Genomic DNA, 19,448 nt, shown 5'->3' on the forward strand with positions numbered 1-19,448 from the left:
AACAGACCGAAGGACCCATATCATAGAATCATAGAATCCAAGATCAGAAGGGACCAATATGATCATCTAGTCTGACCTCCTGCAAGATGCAGGCCACATTAGCCGATCCCCCCACTCCTTTAGCAAGCGACCCCTGCCCCATGCTTCGGAGGAAGGCGAAAAACCTCCAGGGCCACAGCCAATCTACCCTGGAGGAAAATTCCTTCCCGACCCCAAATATGGCGGTCAGCTGAACCCCGAGCATGCGGGCAAGACTCTCCAGCCATACCCTCTATGAAGCGGAGAACCCAACATTTATGGTAGGGAGTGACCATGGGGAACTTTACAGGCAAACGGCATTAGAGCCGCACAGCTGCTTGGCGTGTTGCGGGCGGATCCCTGCTGAGCTTGGGGTAAGGGGAACTTGCCACTAACAGGGCCCTGGGTTGGGACCCGGTGGAGAGGGCAGGCCCAGGTCCCCCTACCACCCTCTACTACCCCACCTTTGAAGGGGGAGTTATCTGGACTCTGGCCATAAGGCCATACTGCCCTGACACTTGGGGCAATTTACATGGACTCAGGCCACTAGGCCGTACTATCCTGCCTGCGAGGGGGAAGTTATATGGACTCTGGCTGTCAGGCCACACAGCCCTGACTCTTGGGGTGAGCTACATGGACTCTGGCTGCTAGGCCACACTGCCTCGCCTGCAATGGCGGGGGTTATATGGACTCTGGCCATTGGGCCGTATTGCTCCAATGCTGGGAGCGATTTACATGTACTCTAGCCATTAGGGCCCACTACCCTGACCAAGGGGTGATTGCATGGAGACAGGCCATTAGGCCGCATCTGGCCACCCACAGAGAGGCAAGCATGTGAACTTGGGAGTGGCGAGGTTCCGATACCCCATCCCACCCCTGCCACAAAGGGGCGGTGAGGTGCCAGGCCCGCCACACACCCCTTCTGCACTGATGTGGGCCTGTCCCCCTGGCATTCCATTCCATATCCCGACCTGCTGTCTACAAACTCGTCAGCCAGCAGTCCCGTGCAACACAGGTCCTTCGGCCTCTTGTCCACCAGCCACATCCTCAGGTCAGGGGAACAGAGTTCATGTAGTCGCTCCAGCCCCATCAGTTCAATCACATCCTCCTTTGTCTGGGCCCTGGCCCCGTTCACCCACTTGTGGGTGTATTCCCCCATCAGCGTGACCAGTTCCAGATAGGTGATCCCCTGGTTCTTCTGCACACCCCAGAACCTTTTCCTGTATGCCTTGGGGGTCAGCTCAAACTTGCGCAGCAGGAACTGTTTGAACTGTTCACAGTCCCCTGCTTCCACCTCATCCATCTGGCTGAATATCTTGATGGCCTTGGTCTTCTGCAGCTAACTCAGTCATCTTCACCTTCATTTTCCTGTTTGTTCATAATCTGGAAAAGAAAAACAAGCTTTCCTGCTTTTTCAGGTCCCAAACAATTTCTCAATTTGGACTGAATTAGTCCAAAGGAAGAAAATATTCTTTCTAAATCGGCAGAAGCAGCTACTGCTGTTAAAAGTGAGATTATCACTTCAACAGTCTCTGAATGCAAGTGCTTAAGTGACTTCCACCAGTTCACTGGTGTGACTTTCTTTAAAACATCATCAGCAAACATATATTTCTTGAATGGTTCTTATTCCCAAACTGGGTCTCTTTTATGGCCTGCTGCCATTATAGGTTTCCTTTTCTAGTGAGAGAATGTTATGGTAGATCTCAAATCAATGAAGGCTACACTCAGAAAGACCTCAAGACTTCTGGAATATGCTGCTCAGTTTCACTTTTGTTTCTACTGCCTGTCCCTCCCTTCCCACATTTATTTCCAGACTTCTTCTCCTTGTCCAGATCTATTCCGGCCTCAATAGTCATATTCATTGAACTTTTTGAAACTTTGCACTTTTAGAGAGAGGTAAGGGATTGACTCTGTGTACACAAATTTGCAGCGGGTCAATAGGGTTGAGGTCTGTTATTTCTCATCTCTATATATTATTTATTAAAAACATTTTTGCTGTTAACAAGCATGTTATCTCTGGAGACACAAATCCACAGTTTGGGAACTGCAAAACTAAGCATCTCTGATGGTATCTTCTAGACTGAGCACTGAGAGTCCCATTGGGTAGATAGAAAGATTAACCTAAATAATCTATGCATAAACCCCTGTAACCCTATAAGATTGGGTCCCTAATCCATGAACTATTGGAACTCATTTACGAAATTTTTCTTAAACATTACATGAATATATTGTCTCATACTATAGAATTAGAATTTATAATCCCTAGTCCATGATGAGCCATTATAGCTCAAAGATAGGAAGTTTCTGGAAAGTGTAGGGGACAATTTCCTGGTGCAAGTGCTGGAGGAACCAACTAGGGGAAAAGCTCTTCTTGACCTGCTGCTCACAAACAGGGAAGAAATAGTAGAGGAAGCAATAGTGGATGGGAACCTGGGAGGCAGTGACCATGAGATGGTCGAATTCAGGATCCTGACACAAGGAAAAAAGGAAAGCAGTAGAACAGAGACCCTGGACTTCAGAAAAGCAGACTTCGACTCCCTCAGGGAACTGATGGGCAAGGTCCCCTGGGAGAATAACATGACGGGGAAAGGAGTCGAGGAAAGCTGGCTGTATTTTAAAGAAACCTTATTGAGGTTGCAGGAACAAACCATCCTGATGTGTAGGAAGAAAAGTAAATATGGCAGGCGACCAGCTTGGCTCAATAGTGAAATCCTTGCTCATCTTAAACACAAAAAAACAGCTTATAAGAAGTGGAAGATTGGACAAATAACCAGGGAGGAGTATAAAAGTATTGCTCAGGCATGCAGGAGTGAAATTAGGAAGGCCAAATCACACTTGGAGTTGCAGCTAGCCGGAGATGTTAGGAGTAACAAGAAGGGTTTCTTCAGGTATGTTAGCAACAAGAAGAAAGTCAAGGAAAGTGTGGGCCCCTTGCTGAATGAGGGAGGGAACCTAGTGACAGAGGATGTGGAGAAAGCTAGTGTACTCAATGCTTTTTTTGCCTCTGTCTTCACAGACAAGGTCAGCTCCCAGACAGCTGCACTCTGCAGCACGGTATGGGGAGGAGGTGACCAGCTCTCTGTGGGGAAAGAAGTAGTTCGGGACTATTTAGAAAAGCTGGACGAGCACAAGTCCATGGGGCCGGATGCGCTGCATCCGAGGGTGCTAAAGGAGTTGGCCGATGAGATTGCAGAGCCATTGGCCATTATCTTTGAAAAATCATGGCGATCGGGGGAGGTCCCGGATGACTGGCAAAAGGCTAATGTAGTGCCCATCTTTAAAAAAGGGAAGAAGGAAGATCCAGGGAACTACAGGCCAGTCAGTCTCACCTCAGTCCCTGGAAAAATCATGGAACAGGTCCTCAAGGAATCAATTCTGAACCACTTAAAGGAGGGGAAAGTGATCAGGAACAGTCAGCATGGATTCACCAAGGGCAAGTCATGCCTGACTAACCTAATTGCCTTCTATGACGAGATAACCGGCTCTGTGGATGAGGGGGAGCAGTGGATGTGCTATTTCTGGACTTTAGCAAAGCTTTTGATACAGTCTCCCACAGTATTCTTGCCAGCAAGTTAAAGAAGTATGGGCTGGATGAATGGACAGTAAGGTGGATAGAAAACTGGCTAGATGGTCAGGCTCAACGGGTAGTGATCAATGGTTCCATGTCTAGTTGGCAGCCGGTATCAAGTGGAGTGCCCCAAGGGTCGGTGCTGGGGCCGGTTTTGTTCAATATCTTCATTAACGATCTGGAGGATGGTGTGGACTGCACCCTTAGCAAGTTTGCAGATGACACTAAACTGGGAGGAGTGGTTGATACGCTGGAGGGTAGGGCTAGGATACAGAGGGACCTAGACAAATTAGAGGATTGGGCCAAAAGAAATATGATGAGGTTCAACAAGGACAAGTGCAGAGTCCTGCACTTAGGACGGAAGAATCCCATGCACTGCTACAGACTAGGGACCGAATGGCTGGGCAGCAGTTCTGCAGAAAAGGACCTAGGGGTTACGGTGGACGAAAAGCTGAATATGAGTCAACAGTGTGCCCTTGTTGCCAAGAAGGCTAATGGCATTTTGGGTTGTATAAGTAGGGGCATTTCCAGCAGATCAAGGGATGTGATCATTCCCCTCTACTCAGCACTGGTGAGGCCTCATTTGGAGTACTGTGTCCAGTTTTGGGCCCCACACTACAAGAAGGATGTGGATAAATTGGAGAGAGTCCAGCGGAGGGCAACAAAAATGATTAGGGGGCTAGAGCACATGACTTATGAGGAGAGGCTGAGGGAACTGGGATTGTTTAGTCTGCAGAAGAGAAGAATGAGAGGGGATTTGATAGCTGCTTTCAACTACCTGAAAGGGGGTTCCAAAGAGGATGGATCTAGACTGTTCTCAGTGGTAGAAGATGACAGAACAAGGAGTAATGGTCTCAAGTTGCAAAGGGGGAGGTTTAGGTTGGCTATTAGGAAAAACTTTTTCACTAGGAGGGTGGTGAAGCACTGGAATGGGTTACCTAGGGAGGTGGTGGAATCTCCTTCCTTAGAGGTTTTTAAGGTCAGGCTTGACAAAGCCCTGGCTGGGATGATTTAGTTGGGTTTGGTCCTGCTTTGAGCAGGGGGTTGGACTAGATGACCTCCTGAGGTCCCTTCCAATCCTGAGATTCTATGATTCTATGATATATCTTAATTAAAACAATCTTTTTCTCAAAAATCTGTTTTTTTTATTTTTTTGAAAAAATCATTGATTTTTATCCACCTCATCCCAGTTTTCTCAGACTAACACGGCTGCTACTCTGAAACCTGCCAAATCTGATGTGCACTTAACTTTTATCCTAGTGAGTCCAATCACTGTGGACTCTGGGTCAGTTTTTCAAAGATATTTAGGCACCTAAAAGATGCAGATAACCACCTAAATACCTATAACTATGTGGCTCCTTGTACAAAAAAGTGTATGGATCGCAGAAAAGTATCTAACAACTACCAACTCCCTGCAAAGAATGTCTGTATTATCACTGGATGATACAGTTTCTCCTGGGTCTCACATGTGCAAAATACAATGTCATTGAAGGTACTGATAACAACTGGTAGCAGAGATCATAGCAAGCTCCCATTCTACCAACAGGTTTCAGAGTAGCAGCCCTGTTAGTCTGAATTCGCAAAAAGAACAGGAGTACTTGTGACACCTTAGAGACTAACAAATTTATTTCAGCATAAGCTTTCATGAGCTACAGCTCACTTCTTCGGATGCATAGAATGGAACACACAGACAGGAGATATTTATACATACAGAGAACATGAAAAGGTGGAAGTATGCATACCAACAGGAAGAGTCTAATCAATTGAGATGAGCTATCATCAGCAGGAGAAAAAAAACTTTTGAAGTGATAATTGAGATGACCCACCAATGGGTCTATGCAGCTGAAGAAGTGAGCTGTAGCTTACATTCTACCAACAGCTCCCATTGGGCTTTACATTGCATAGATATTTTCACCTACTTGTCTTTTGTAAATAAACCTTTTGCTGATATTTTGCATGATCATCATTGTACATTTTTCTTTCAGGATTTGTGATAAGTCATGATAACCTGCACTGTTCCAGTGCATGGTATTAGGAAATGGAACTACTCTTGTAGGTTTTGATAGTTTAGAGCCCCATCCTGCAGCCCATAGACACATGAGGATTTCCATTTCTACTCATGTGACTAAAGGCTGCAAGACCAGGTCTGTAATGACTGAAGATTTATGGTTATGTGAACACATTTGATATCTTTGCTGCATTTATCCTTAGATATCTAAAGTGAGTGCATGGAGGCTCACTAGCCCACGACTCAGACATACAGGATTCATAGTGACTTGTGGGTGCTCAGCACCTCTGAAAAGCAGGCCATTTATTTCAGTGCCTAATTATGGATTTAGGAGCCTAATTTTAAGCACCTAATTTTGAAAATTAGGGACACAGTGTACTTCATATGTAGTTCCACTGAGTTTTTTTCCCAGAGCTTTTTTGTTACCAGGGGTCTTATGCAAAATAAATTGTTGCTCTAGGTGCTTTTTCTCATCTCCTGATCCTGCTATTATCCAGTGTTAATTTTTCTTCTAGGTAAGGTGACTATAGCTGTGGATTCTTGCTTTGAATGCATGCTTTCTGTAGTCAATGTCAATTTCCATCCAGCTAGGCGAAAAAGAATCTAATATTTCTGTTTAGCTGAAACTTAGATTTTCTATAGTTTAATCCCTCTGTCTGTATCCAAGCCCTATTCAATATTTCCTACTTAGGGAAAAAATCCATTGACTAGTACGAGGAACACCAAAGCAGAAAGGCAGTGATCAGCCTGTAAATGCCAAGTTGCCTGGCATCATCATCATCACTACATATTCTCAGAGTACACAGGGTATAGCTGCAGTGATGTTTAGCGCAGGGAGGGAGAAGTCAGGACTCCTGGGTTCTGTTCCCAGTTCTGCAAACTGACTTGCTGTGTGACCTTGAGCAACTGTCTTAATCTCTCTGAGCCTGTTACAAAGATATACTTCATTAATGCTTGCAGGACGCTCAGATGCTGCGGTGCTGGGGGGCGGCAGACACATAGAATAAATAATGATGAATGAATACTCAGTCCAAGAGAATGACTGGTACAGGCTCGGTAATACAAGGAGTGGTTTAACCCTGGGGCAGGAGGGGAGGGGATGCCACAGCACTGAAGCATGAAATGTCTATGCATTCAGTTTCCCTGTTGGAATTGAGAGCTGCCATAAGGGCCTTCTATAAAACATCCTCGCAATGAATGGGAGTTGTAGTAAGAAGATAGCCTGAGGCTTGGTCTACACTATGGGGTTAGGTCGAATTTAGCCGCATTAGGTCCATTTAAAAATGAATGCGTCCACACAACCAACTCCGTTCCATCGATCTAAAGGGCTCTTAAAATCGACTTCTGTACTCCTCCCCGGCGAGGGGAGTAGCGCTAAAATCGACTTTGCTGGGTCGAATTTGGGGACGCAAATCTACATTATTGGCCTCCAGGAGCTATTCCAGAGTGCTCCATTGTGACCGCTCTGGACAGCACTTTGAACTCCGATGCACTAGCCAGGTACACAGGAAAATCCCCAGGAACTTTTGAATTTCACTTCCTGTTTGGTCAGCGTGGCGAACTCAGCAGCACAGGTGACCATGCAGTCCCCTCACAGAATCTGGCAAGACCATTCCTAAGAAGTGCTAAGCACAGAGAACTCACGCAAATTCATCCTGATATAAAGTAGTACCAGAACATCCCGATATCAAGGGTGGTACAAAAACATTCGCCAGGGATAACAGGAATAACTGACCCCTCCTAAAAGATAAGGTCAGGATGACATAAGAACATAAGAACATAAGAGAGGCCGTACCGGGTCAGACCAAAGGTCCATCTAGCCCAGTATCTGTCTACTGACAGTGGCCAATGCCAGGTGCCCCAGAGGGAGTGAATCTAACAGGCAATGATCAAGTGATCTCTCTCCTGCCATCCATCTCCATCCTCTGACGAACAGAGGCTAGGGACACCATTCTTACCCATTCTGGCTAATAGCCATTTATGGACTTAGCCACCATGAATTTATCCAGTCCCCTTTTAAACATTGTTATAGTCCTAGCCTTCAAACCTCCTCAGGTAAGGAGTTCCACAAGTTGACTGTGCGCTGCGTGAAGAAGAACTTCCTTTTATTTGTTTTAAACCTGCTGCCTATTAATTTCATTTGGTGACCCCTAGTTCTTGTATTATGGGAATAAGTAAATAACTTTTCCTTATCCACTTTCTCAACATCACTCATGATTTTATATACCTCTATCATGTCCCCCCTTAGTCTTCTCTTTTCCAAGCTGAAGAGTCCTAGCCTCTTTAATCTTTCCTCGTATGGGACCCTCTCTAAACCCCTAATCATTTTAGTTGCCCTTTTCTGAACCTTTTCTAGTGCTAGAATATCTTTTTTGAGGTGAAGAGACCACATCTGTACACAGTATTCGAGATGTGGGCGTACCATGGATTTATATAAGGGCAATAATATATTCTCAGTCTTATTCTCTATCCCCTTTTTAATGATTCCTAACATCCTATTTGCTTTTTTGACCGCCTCTGCACACTGCGTGGACATCTTCAGAGAACTATCCATGATGACGCCAAGATCTTTTTCCTGACTCGTTGTAGCTAAGTTAGCCCCCATCATGTTGTATGTATAGTTGGGGTTATTTTTTCCAATGTGCATTACTTTACATTTATCCACATTAAATTTCATTTGCCATTTTGTTGCCCAATCACTTAGTTTTGTGAGATCTTTTTGAAGTTCTTCACAATCTGCTTTGGTCTTAACTATCTTGAGAAGTTTAGTATCATCTGCAAACTTGGCCACCTCACTGTTTACCCCTTTCTCCAGATCATTTATGAATAAATTGAATAGGATTGGTCCGAGGACTGACCCTTGGGGAACACCACTAGTTACACCTCTCCATTCTGAGAATTTACCATTAATTCCTACCCTTTGTTCCCTGTCCTTTAACCAGTTCTCAATCCATGAAAGGACCTTTCCTTTTATCCCATGACAGCTTAATTTACATAAGAGCCTTTGGTGAGGGACCTTGTCAAAGGCTTTCTGGAAATCCAAGTACACTATGTCCACCGGATCTCCCTTGTCCACATGTTTGTTGACCCCTTCAAAGAATTCTAATAGATTAGTAAGACACGATTTCCCTTTACAGAAACCATGTTGACTATTGCTCAAGAGTTTATGTTTATCTATGTGTCTGACAATTTTATTCTTTACTATTGTTTCAACTAATTTGCCCGGTACCGACGTTAGACTTACCGGTCTGTAATTGCCGGGATCACCCCTAGAGCCCTTTTTAAATATTGGCGTTACATTAGCTAACTTCCAGTCATTGGGTACCGAAGCCGATTTAAAGGACAGGTTACACACCTTAGTCAATAGTTCCGCAACTTCACATTTGAGTTCTTTCAGAACTCTTGGGTGAATGCCATCTGGTCCCGGTGACTTGTTAATGTTGAGTTTATCAATTAATTCCAAAACCTCCTCTAGTGACACTTCAATCTGTGACAGTTCCTCAGATTTGTCACCTACAAAAGCCAGCTCAGGTTTGGGAATCTCCCTAACATCCTCAGCCGTGAAGACTGAAGCAAAGAATCCATTTAGTTTCTCCGCAATGACTTTATCGTCTTTAAGCGCTCCTTTTGTATTTTGATCATCAAGGGGCCCCACTGGTTGTTTAGCAGGCTTCCTGCTTCTGATGTACTTAAAAAACATTTTGTTATTACCTTTGGAGTTTTTGGCTAGCCGTTCTTCAAACTCCCCTTTGGCTTTTCTTATTACACTCTTGCATTTAAGTTGGCAGTGTTTGTGCTCCTTTCTATTTGCCTCACTAGGATTTGACTTCCACTTTTTAAAGGAAGTCTTTTTCTCTCTCACTGCTTCTTTTACATGGTTGTTAAGCCACGGTGGCTCTTTTTTAGTTCTTTTACTGTTTTTCTTAATTTGGGGTATACATTGAAGTTGGGCCTCTATTATGGTGTCTTTTAAAAAGGGCCCATGCAACTTGCAGGGATTTCACTTTAGTCACTGTACCTTTTAACTTTTGTCTAACTAACCCCCTCATTTTTGTATAGTTCCCCCTTTTGAAATTAAATGCCACAGTGTTGGGCAGTTGTGTTCTTCCCACCACAGGGATGTTGAATGCTATTGTATTATGGTCACTATTTCCAAGCGGTCCTGCTATCGTTACCTCTTGGACCAGCTCCTGCGCTCCACTCAGGATTAAATCTAGAGTTGCCTCTCCCCTTGTGGGTTCCCGTACCAGCTGCTCCATGAAGCAGTCATTTAAAGTATCGAGAAATTTTATCTCTGCATTTCGTCCTGAAGTGAAATGTTCCCAGTCAATATGGGGATAATTGAAATCCCCCACTATTATTGGGTTCTTAATTTTGATAGCCTCTCTAATTTCCCTTAGCATTTCATCATCACTATTACTGTCCTGGTCAGGTGGTCGATAATAGATCCCTAATGTTATATTTTTACTAGAGCATGAAATTTCTATCCATAGAGACTCTATGGAACATGTGGATTCGCTTAAGATTTTTACTTCATTTGAATCTACACTTTCTTTCACATATAGTGCCACTCCTCCCCCTGCATGACCTGTTCTGTCCTTCCGATATATTTTGTACCCCGGAATGATTGTGTCCCATTGGTTGCTCTCAGTCCACCAGGTTTCTGTGATGCCTATTATATCTATATCCTCCTTTATCACAAGGCACTCTAGTTCACCCATCTTATTATTTAGACTTCTGGCATTTGTGTACAAGCACTTTAAAAACTTGTCCCTGTTTATTAGCCTGCCTTTTTCTGATGTGCCAGATTCTTTTTTATGTGACTGTTTATCATCTGATCCGGCCCTTACATTATACTTTTCAGTCCTCTGCTCTTGACTATAACCTGGAGATTCTCTATCATCAGACTCTCCCCTAAGAGAAGTCTGTGTCCGATCCACACGCTCCTCTGCAGCAGTCGGTTTTCCCCCATCTCCTAGTTTAAAAACTGCTCTACAACCTTTTTAATGTTTAGCGCCAGCAGTCTGGTTCCACTTTGGTTTAGGTGGAGCCCATCTCTCCTGTATAGGCTCCTCCCATCCCAGAAGTTTCCCCAGTTCCTAATGAACGTGAACCCCTCCTCTCTACACCATTGTCTCATCCACGCATTGAGACTCTGAAGCTCTGCCTGCCTACCTGGCCCTGAGCGTGGAACTGGGAGCATTTCTGAAAATGCCACCATAGAGGTCCTGGATTTCAGTCTCTTTCCTAGCAGCCTAAATTTGGCTTCCCGGACATCTCTCCTACCCTTCCCTATGTCATTGGTACCTACATGTACCACGACCACCGGCTCCTCCTCAGCACTACACATAAGTCTATCTAGATGCCTCGAGAGATCCGCAACCTTCGCACCAGGCAGGCAAGTCACCATACGGTTCTCCCGGTCATCACAGACCCAGCTATCTACATTTCTAATAATCGAATCTCCCATTACTAACACCTGCCTTTTCCTAGAAACTGGAGTTCCCTCCCCCGGAGAGGCAACCTCAGTGCGAGAGGCAACCCCAACACCATCTGGAAGGAGGGTCCCGACTACGGGAAGGTTTCCCTCTGCTCCCATCGACTGCTCTGCTTCCCTGGGCCTTTCTTCCTCCTCAACAGCACAGGAGCTGTCTGAGCGGAGGTGGGACAATTCTACAGTGTCCCGGAAAGCCTCATCAACATACCTCTCTGCCTCTCTTAGCTCCTCCAGTTCCGCCACCCTGGCCTCCAAAGTCCGTACATGGTCTCTGAGGGCCAGGAGCTCCTTGCACCGACTGCACACATACGCCACCCGCCCACAGGGCAGGTAATCATACATGCAACACTCAGCGCAATAAACTGGATAGCCCCCACCCTGCTGCTGGGCTTCTGCCTGCATTGTCTCCTAGTTAATGTAAGGGTGGTTTAAAGAAAGAGGTTTTGAATGTAGTTTGGTTTATAGGTTTTAGGATTTTAGGGGGGGGCCACAGGGAAGGGGTTACGGCCGGCGAGGAACTCCCGGTCCCTTCCCACTCCCCTTCCAAATTCCCTTGCGAAACTCCCTGTTAGCAGCCCCTGGTCGCTTGTGCGCGGCTTTATAAAGCCCTGGCCTGAGTGAATGCCCCGCCCACTGATTAAGGCTCAGCCAATTACCAGAGGCTTCGAGCTTTCAAACCTGCCTCCAACTGCCAGCCAGAGCACACGGTCCCTCAAACAACCAAACAAACAAACAGACTGACAAACACAAGCTCAGCACACAGCAAGTAACCCCCAAACCCAAACAAACACACACTACAGACAGTCACTTACCCCACAGATGCTGTATTAGCTCCTCCTTCACCTGGAGAACTCCCTTGCGAAACTCCCTGTTAGCAGCCCCTGTTCGCAAAGCATAATACTGTACGTATTACTGTATGTAATAAAGATGTTTTAATCAAACCAATAAGTACAAGACGATGGGTAATAACTAGCCACATTAGGGGACAGTAACTATGTCAGAGGCAGTGCCAACTTGTTTGTATCAGAGTATACAGATGTATCTCAAAGGGAGTATCTTTGTCCAGATGAGGGAGGAATGGAAAGTCCCGCTATTCACTGAGCTGCGTCCATTGTCATGGGCATACATGTCTTAGTATCCTCATCTGCCAGGTGCTATGACTGTGCTTTGTTGACAATAAACTGGCCTGGCGCCTTTGTCCCGTAACGAATCTTGTGGTCATTGGGTGGTTCACTCGAGGTCTGCTGTGCCGGCTGTCTGCGCAGAGCTTGGGGCAGCACACAGGAAGAACACACACAGTCATCCAAACATCTAACCACTGGAGTGCTTCCTAGATCAGTGCCACAGGCCCTGTAGTCTGAGGTTCTGGAGGAGTCACACGCCTGTCCCAGCTAGTGCAGAAAGGAATTTGTTTTATGTTTTTGGACAGCCAAGGCTTGATCTAAAACCCATTGAAGTCAATGGCATAGCACCACTTGACTTCAGTGGCTTAGGACCAGACCCCATGTCCATTTCCTAGATTATAGCAATCTGGTCTTTTTTTTAAATGCATAAATGTCAACAGTTTCCAGGTGTGTTTAACAGGATCATATAATCCTCTCATCTTCCATGTAATGCTCTTGAATACAATTGCCATACAAAAGCACAACTCAGTTATAAGTAGAATTTTGCCGTCTAGTGGATTGTTATAAAATTGCACCCAATGATAAATCTCAACCAGACAGCAAATGTGGCCTTTATCTGTGCCATAATGGCACACTGTATCAAGATATGCTACGTAACTTTCCCTGCCTCGCTACTTACCCTCCACCCTCACATCCTTTAACTGAAACTACCATTTAACTTTTTTCATAAGAAATCCATGTCAATAGCTCTGCCAAACAAAAAATGTCATTCATCTGGAGTAAAGGCAGACAATCTATAACTTATTTCAGTCAAAAACATCTTCAGGGATAATTGTAGTTTGCACCAAAACCAGAATTTTAGAAGGTCTCACAATTCCACGTTAAGGCCTTACTTGGCCAGCAAACAAACCCACTGGAAACTGTGCATTAGCAAACCGCAGTTTTACTGAGAAAAGCAGCTGTGTCAAAGTGGCATCTTCTTGCTCCACCCATCTACCCCACCCCACCCCCCAAGTGTGTTCACAATCATATCTGCTGACTTTGCTGACTAAAGTAAGTTTTAACTATTTATTACTCCTGTTAACACTGCAGAGTCCAAATGGTCATGAGACAGTAAGCTGGATTCTATGTAGGCACACGCATCAGCAGCAGAATGGCTAACAGAGTTCTGATTGCTACTGTCTTTATTGTTACTGATGCACAAGCCAGGAACAACCCAGCATGACTCTCAGATCCCAAGGTGAGCTTGCAGAGCTAGGAGTTAGCAAAAACAATCTTTATACTTGTACCTGGAGCAGTCTTGATCTGCAATCCTAAAATGGTGATAATGGTGTTGCCATCTCATGTGATTTTATTGTGAATCTCATGATATTTTGTGGTTCTCTTAAAACCCCAACTCCTGGAGCCATGTGATTATACGACAATCTAACTTTTACTTTTACACAAACAAAAAAAGTCTCTAGCCTTTATGGTGCAAAGAAACCTTGAAAATGTGAAGTCTGAAGGCTCAAACACTAAACAGCAAAGAAAATCAACCTAACATTTATTATTTTTTAAAATCTCATTATTTTTCTGCCTATCAGGATTTTTTGCTGGGCCTGACTCATAGTTTTTGAATGCTTGCAGTGGGCCAGACTGAACAGCCAGCATTAGTCACTATTTGGATTAGCACTGCACTTCACTGCGTGCCCCTCCATAATAACAAACACGTTTCTAATAAAACCCAGCAGCAAACTGCTGTACAGAGTGACTGTGCTGTGAGGTGAAACCCGGTCCCCTCAGGTCTTAAACCCGCCTTCCATAGGCCAGAAAAGAGGGCTCTGAAGAAGAGAAGTAACTAATTGATAGCTGGCTCAATTTCATGAGTTTAAGGCACAGAGGTCAAGGGAGCTTAGAATCAAGGACAGAACAAGGCTTCTTCCTGACAGTAGTATTCTGATGCAGACTGAGGGGTGCAAATGCAGTTCACAAACCAGAGTTCCTCCTTAGGGGTGCTGAAGAACCCACTGAGTTCTGTCCCCTGCTCTACTAGCACAGAGCCCTCTAGCAGCTCCCTACCAGGGCTCCCTGGTCATTGATGCACAGCTGATCGTAGGGGTGGCCCTGAAGCAGCCCTTACCCAACATTGTATTCAGCATAGCCACTCTGATTGCCACGGTTTCATTGTTAGCCATGCAGCCACTACACCTGGGTGCAGCATGAGGCCCTAAAGAAGTTTTGGCTTTCTCAGCCATCCCCAATTCATTTGATTTGCAGCAGGGAAGTGGCATGCTGCTCCCAGCCATTGCTGAAGTGACTCAGGCCCAGAGCCTCCAAGGTATTTAGGTATCTAACGCCCAATAGAAATCAATGGGAGTTAACTCTTACTTCTGACACCATGTTAAGAGCCAATGGAAAGGGCTGCGCCAAGTGCAGTGCACAAAAGCAGTGCTACAAAACCCAGAAGCTATGCTACATATTCTTGTGGGCCATCTCCTGGCACCTTCTCGACTAACTATTTACATATAGACAGACACAGAGCACTCCCATAATCGGTGAGGGCATGGTTTGGATCCTCTAGTTATTCATTCAGATTAGAGCAAGGAAGGGCACTCTCACTCAACAAGGATGCAGAGCTGTGAGGGAGCTGCTTACCAAAGCCAGGGGTCGGGGAGGAGGGAGAACTGGGCTCTCTCCTGCTCCTTTTTGCTTTAACCCCTGGCACTTTCTCCATCAAGCCTGGTGGGGTGCATGCTCTAAGACCATTAGATGGGAGTAGCAGTTGTAGAGTGATTCCACAGCCTAGCAGTAGCATTTCTTCATCATGGCATTTCCCTAGCACCAGGCCCAGTTCTAGGTCGGGGCTCTAGGAAGAGGATTTTAGCCCACAGAGCGTATTATGATGCCACAGAGAAAGCTGCTCTATCAGTCACTGAAACATAGCAAATAGTGGTATTGAAGGGAACAAAACTGCCCTCTCCTGGCTTGGCTTGGTTGGCTTTGTGAGCCGTAGGGGTCCATATGTTGAGTGGAGGGTGGCTTGGGCCAGCGATCCCTTCTTTGATATGATGCTCTGCTTTGACATGATGCCTGCAAAACTAGATTGTCAATGGTTAGGCTGCTGGTGTGTTGAGACCACGGCCCATCCTGGGGACCAACACTGTTGCGTAGTTTCCTTGTGCTCCCCGTCTGTCTGTATCCATATGCTGTTGTCTCGGGTCTTACACTTAGATTGACAGTTTGCTGGGCAAGGACCAGCTTTTTGTTCTGTGTACGTACAGCACCTAAAGTGATGGGTCCTGGGTCACGTGTGAAGCTCCTAGGCGCTGCCTCAATACAAATATATAATAATAATAAATAGCAGCTGGGGAACAACAGGACAGCTCTGTACAAGGGGTGCAGCAAAGCCTGGCTTTCTGAGTTCCCCCTGGGTGGCCTGTGCAATGGCTCTTTGGGCACAGGGCAGCTGCTGGTGTTTGCGTACTGGGAATCCTGCTGCCTTTCAATGACGTGGGCTGGCTGTGCTGTGGGGTTGGCTCTTTCACATGGGTTTTCACAGTCAGGGTTCCCTCTAATTTTTCCCACCCATGTGTGGAATGAATTTTGTTCTGTGCACCAATATGGAGGTGATATGTGACACCTCCATATTGTGCACAAAATTCATGTGGACCGAGGGGTTCACAGTGTGAGAGGGAGCTCACGGCTGAGGCAGAGGGTAGGAGTGCAGGGGGGTGAGGGCTCTGGGGTGAGGCTGGGAATGAGGGGCTCTGGGCTGGGGCAGAGGGTTGGAGTGCAGTGGGGTGAGGGCTCTGGGGTGAAGCTGGGAATGAGGGGCTCAGGGCTGGGGCAGAAGGTTGGGGTGTGGGGGGGGTGAGGGGCTCAGGGCTGGGGCAGAGGGTTGGGATATGGGGGGGTGAGGGCTCTGGGGTGAGGCTGGGAATGAGGGGCTCAGGGCTGGGGCAGAGGGTTGGGGTGTGTGGGGGGGTGAGGGGCTCAGGGCTGGGGCAGAGGGTTGGGATATGGGGGGGTGAGGGCTCTGGGGTGAGGTTGGGGATGAGGGGCTCAAGGCTGGGGCAGAGGGTTGGGGTGTGTGGGGGGGTGAGGGCTCTGGATGGAGGTCTGGGCTCTGGGGTGAGGTTGGGGATGAGGGGTTTGGGGTGCAGTGGGGCTCCCCAGGGCTGTGGTGGGGAGAGAGGACTCCCCACCCCAAGCTCCCTCTCCCTGTAGCAGCACGTGGGCTGGAGGGGACAGGCGCCTCTCCCCCGGCCGCGGCAGGTCCAGGCCAGGCTGGGTTGTGGCCAGGGGAGGGGCGCCGCTGCAGGTCCAGGGCTTGGGGAGAGGCATCTCTCCCTGCTGCAGCCCTGAGCACCTGTGTGGACTTAACAGGCAGCCGCGCAGTTTACAGGGAATTTAATTCAGGCCTGGTCTACACTGGGGGGGGGGGTCGATCTAAGGTACGCAACTTCAGCTACGTGAATAGCGTAGCTGAAGTCGAAGTACCTTAGCTCGAATTACTTACCCGTCCTCACGGCGTGGGATCGACGTCCGCGGCTCCCCCGTCGACTCCGCTACCGCCACTCGCTCCGGTGGAGTTCCGGAGTCGACAGGAGCGCGTTCGGGGTTCGATATATCGCGTCTAGATGAGACGCGATATATCGAACTCCGAGAAATCGATTGCTACCCGCCGATCCGGCGGGTAGTGAAGACGTACCCTCAGTGTATGGCAAATGCATGGCCCTCTTATGGGAACCAGACAACCCCGCTGGGCTATATCAGGATGGGGCAGCCCTGCCATGCTGTTTCAGGGCTGGTGCATGTGGTGCCAGGGCTCCATCATCATTACTGCATGGAAACAGACTTCTGATCTGGTGCTACTCAGGGCTTGTTTACAAGGAGACTCTCTGGAAAATTAATCCCAATTAACTAGAGATGTAAATTTAAAGCAGATTAGTTAAATTGTATTAAACCCTATAGTGAATTAAGCTAAATGTGAATTAAGACTTCTTTAATTCCAAATAAGAGCACCTACACAGGGGTTTAATGGGTCTAACCAACCCATTTTAAAATTCACACCCTTAGGCCATATCTACACTGCAAAATTATGTCGACCTAACTTACATTGGCATATAGCCACCTCAGCCATTAAATTGCTCATGTGCACACGCTTGGCTCCTAGTGTCAGCAGTGTGCGATCTCCCCAGGAGTGCTTGTTTCCATTGTACTGTCAGCGTAGGGTATTGTGCGCTCCTGAAAGCCAGTAACAGCTGACGTAAGCAACATACTGTCTACACCAAATTTTTCCATCACGCCCTCCTTACCTGTAATGGAACCTGTCTGCACCACCTTCCCTGGGGAACAGCGGTTTGGAGCCATGATCGGGGCCCAGGGCAAAGCCCGGGGCTGCAGCCAGGAGTGGAGTTGGGCCCGGGACCCGAGCTGCGGCTGGGAGTGGGGCTGGAGCAGAGCTGGGGACAGAGCAGAGCTGGATGGCGCTGCCTTCCTGCCCCCTGTGGGGGCTGACCTGGGCCCCACCGCAGCCTTCGGACATTTCTCTGCACCCCCCCAGTTAGGGGACCACTGGTCTGCACTGACATTGCATCACCCTAACTACAAGCTTATTAAGTTTGCAGACGATACCAAACTGGGAGGGATTGCAACTGCTTTACAGGACAGGGTCATAATTCAAAATGATCTGGACAAATTGGAGAAATGGTCTCAGGTAAACCGGATGACGTTTAATAAAGACAAATGCAAAGTGCTCCACTTAGGAAGGAACAATCAGTTTCACACATACAGAATGGGAAGAGACTGTCTAGGAAGGAGTATGGCAGAAAGGGATCTAGGGGTTATAGTGGACCACAAGCTAAATATGAGTCAACAGTGTGATGCTGTTGCAAAAAAAGCAAACGTGATTCTGGGATGCATTAACAGGTGTGTTGTGAGCAAGACACGAGAAGTCATTCTTCTGCTCTACTCTGCGCTGGTTAGGCCTCAACTGGAGTAGTGTGTCCAGTTCTGGGCACCGCATTTCAAGAAAGACGTGGAGAAATTGGAGAGGGTCCAGAGAAGAGCAACAAGAATAATTAAAGGTCTTGAGAACATGACCTATGAAGGAAGGCTGAAAGAATTGGGTTTGTTTAGTTTGGAAAAGAGAAGACTGAGAGGGGACATGATAGCAGTTTTCAGGTATCTAAAAGGGTGTCATCAGGAGGAGGGAGAAAACTTGTTCACTTTAGCCTCTAAGGATAGAACGAGAAGCAATGGGCTTAAACTGCAGCAAGGGAGATTTAGGTTGGACATTAGGAAAAAGTTCCTAACTGTCAGGGTGGTTAAACACTGGAATAAATTGCCTAGGGAGGTTGTGGAATCTCCATCTCTGGAGATATTTAAGAGGAGGTTAGATAGATGTCTATCAGGGATGGTCTAGACAGTATTTGGTCCTGCCATGAGGGCAGGGGACTGGACTCGATGACCTCTCGAGGTCCCTTCCAGTCCTAGACTCTGAATCTATGAATCGACAGTGACTCTACACAGCTTGGCAGGCAAGGGGTTAATAGTAGGGTTGAGAGGCACTTCTAGCAGCTACCACGACTAGGGGCTTGTCTACACTACCTCATGGGGTCGATCTAAGGTACGCAACTTCAGCTATGTGAGTCGACGTACTTAGATCTACTTACTGTGGTGTCTTCACCACAGTAAGTCGACAGCTGACGCTCTCCCGTCGACTCTGCTTGCGCGTCTGGTTCTGGTGGAGTACTGGAGTCGATGGGAGAGCGCTCAGCGGTCGATTTATCAACCCCGCTGGATTGATCGCTGTGTGCCGATCCGGCGGGTACTGTAGACAAGCCCAAAACGCAAGACCGCTTACATCGACCTAACCTGTAGCGCAGTAAATTCAGAGTCGCTCCCCTACATGCCCCATGTAGACGTACCCTGTGTGGATCCGCGTGGCAGCGCGCTGTAGGGCGATGACCCTGCCCCCCGGCCAGGCGCCCCAGCTCCCCGCGGCCCCGGCTGAGCTGGCACCCGCTCCCGGCCCGGCGAAGGGGACACGGACACTTGCGGCCGGGGGAGGCAGCGCGCAGCTGCGGTGCGGCCTGCGCTGCGGGGCTGGCCCGGCGGGGCGGAGCTTGCGGCGGCGGCAGTTTGCAGGAAGCAGCGGGGAGCGGGAGAGGGTTCCCGCGCCCGCCCCCGCCCTCCCCGCAGCATGGTGCCGGCCGGTCGTGCCCGCAGGTAGGGGCGTGCGCGGCCCCG

General features: G+C 47.5%; 1 long non-coding RNA gene across 1 annotated transcript; it reads right to left on the reverse strand.

Annotated features, from left to right (window-relative positions):
- Positions 1 to 277: 277 nt before the first annotated feature.
- LOC123344600 lies at positions 278 to 19,308 on the reverse strand. The gene is made up of 3 exons (XR_006572600.1): positions 19,127 to 19,308; positions 11,904 to 11,972; positions 278 to 1,401 (listed from the first exon to the last, which is right to left on the reverse strand). It is a non-coding gene; the product is annotated as an uncharacterized LOC123344600 (long non-coding RNA).
- Between the last annotated feature and the right edge of the window lie 140 nt (positions 19,309 to 19,448).

Source organism: Mauremys mutica, chromosome 11, assembly GCF_020497125.1.
Source record: "Mauremys mutica isolate MM-2020 ecotype Southern chromosome 11, ASM2049712v1, whole genome shotgun sequence".
NCBI lineage: Eukaryota > Metazoa > Chordata > Testudines > Geoemydidae > Mauremys > Mauremys mutica.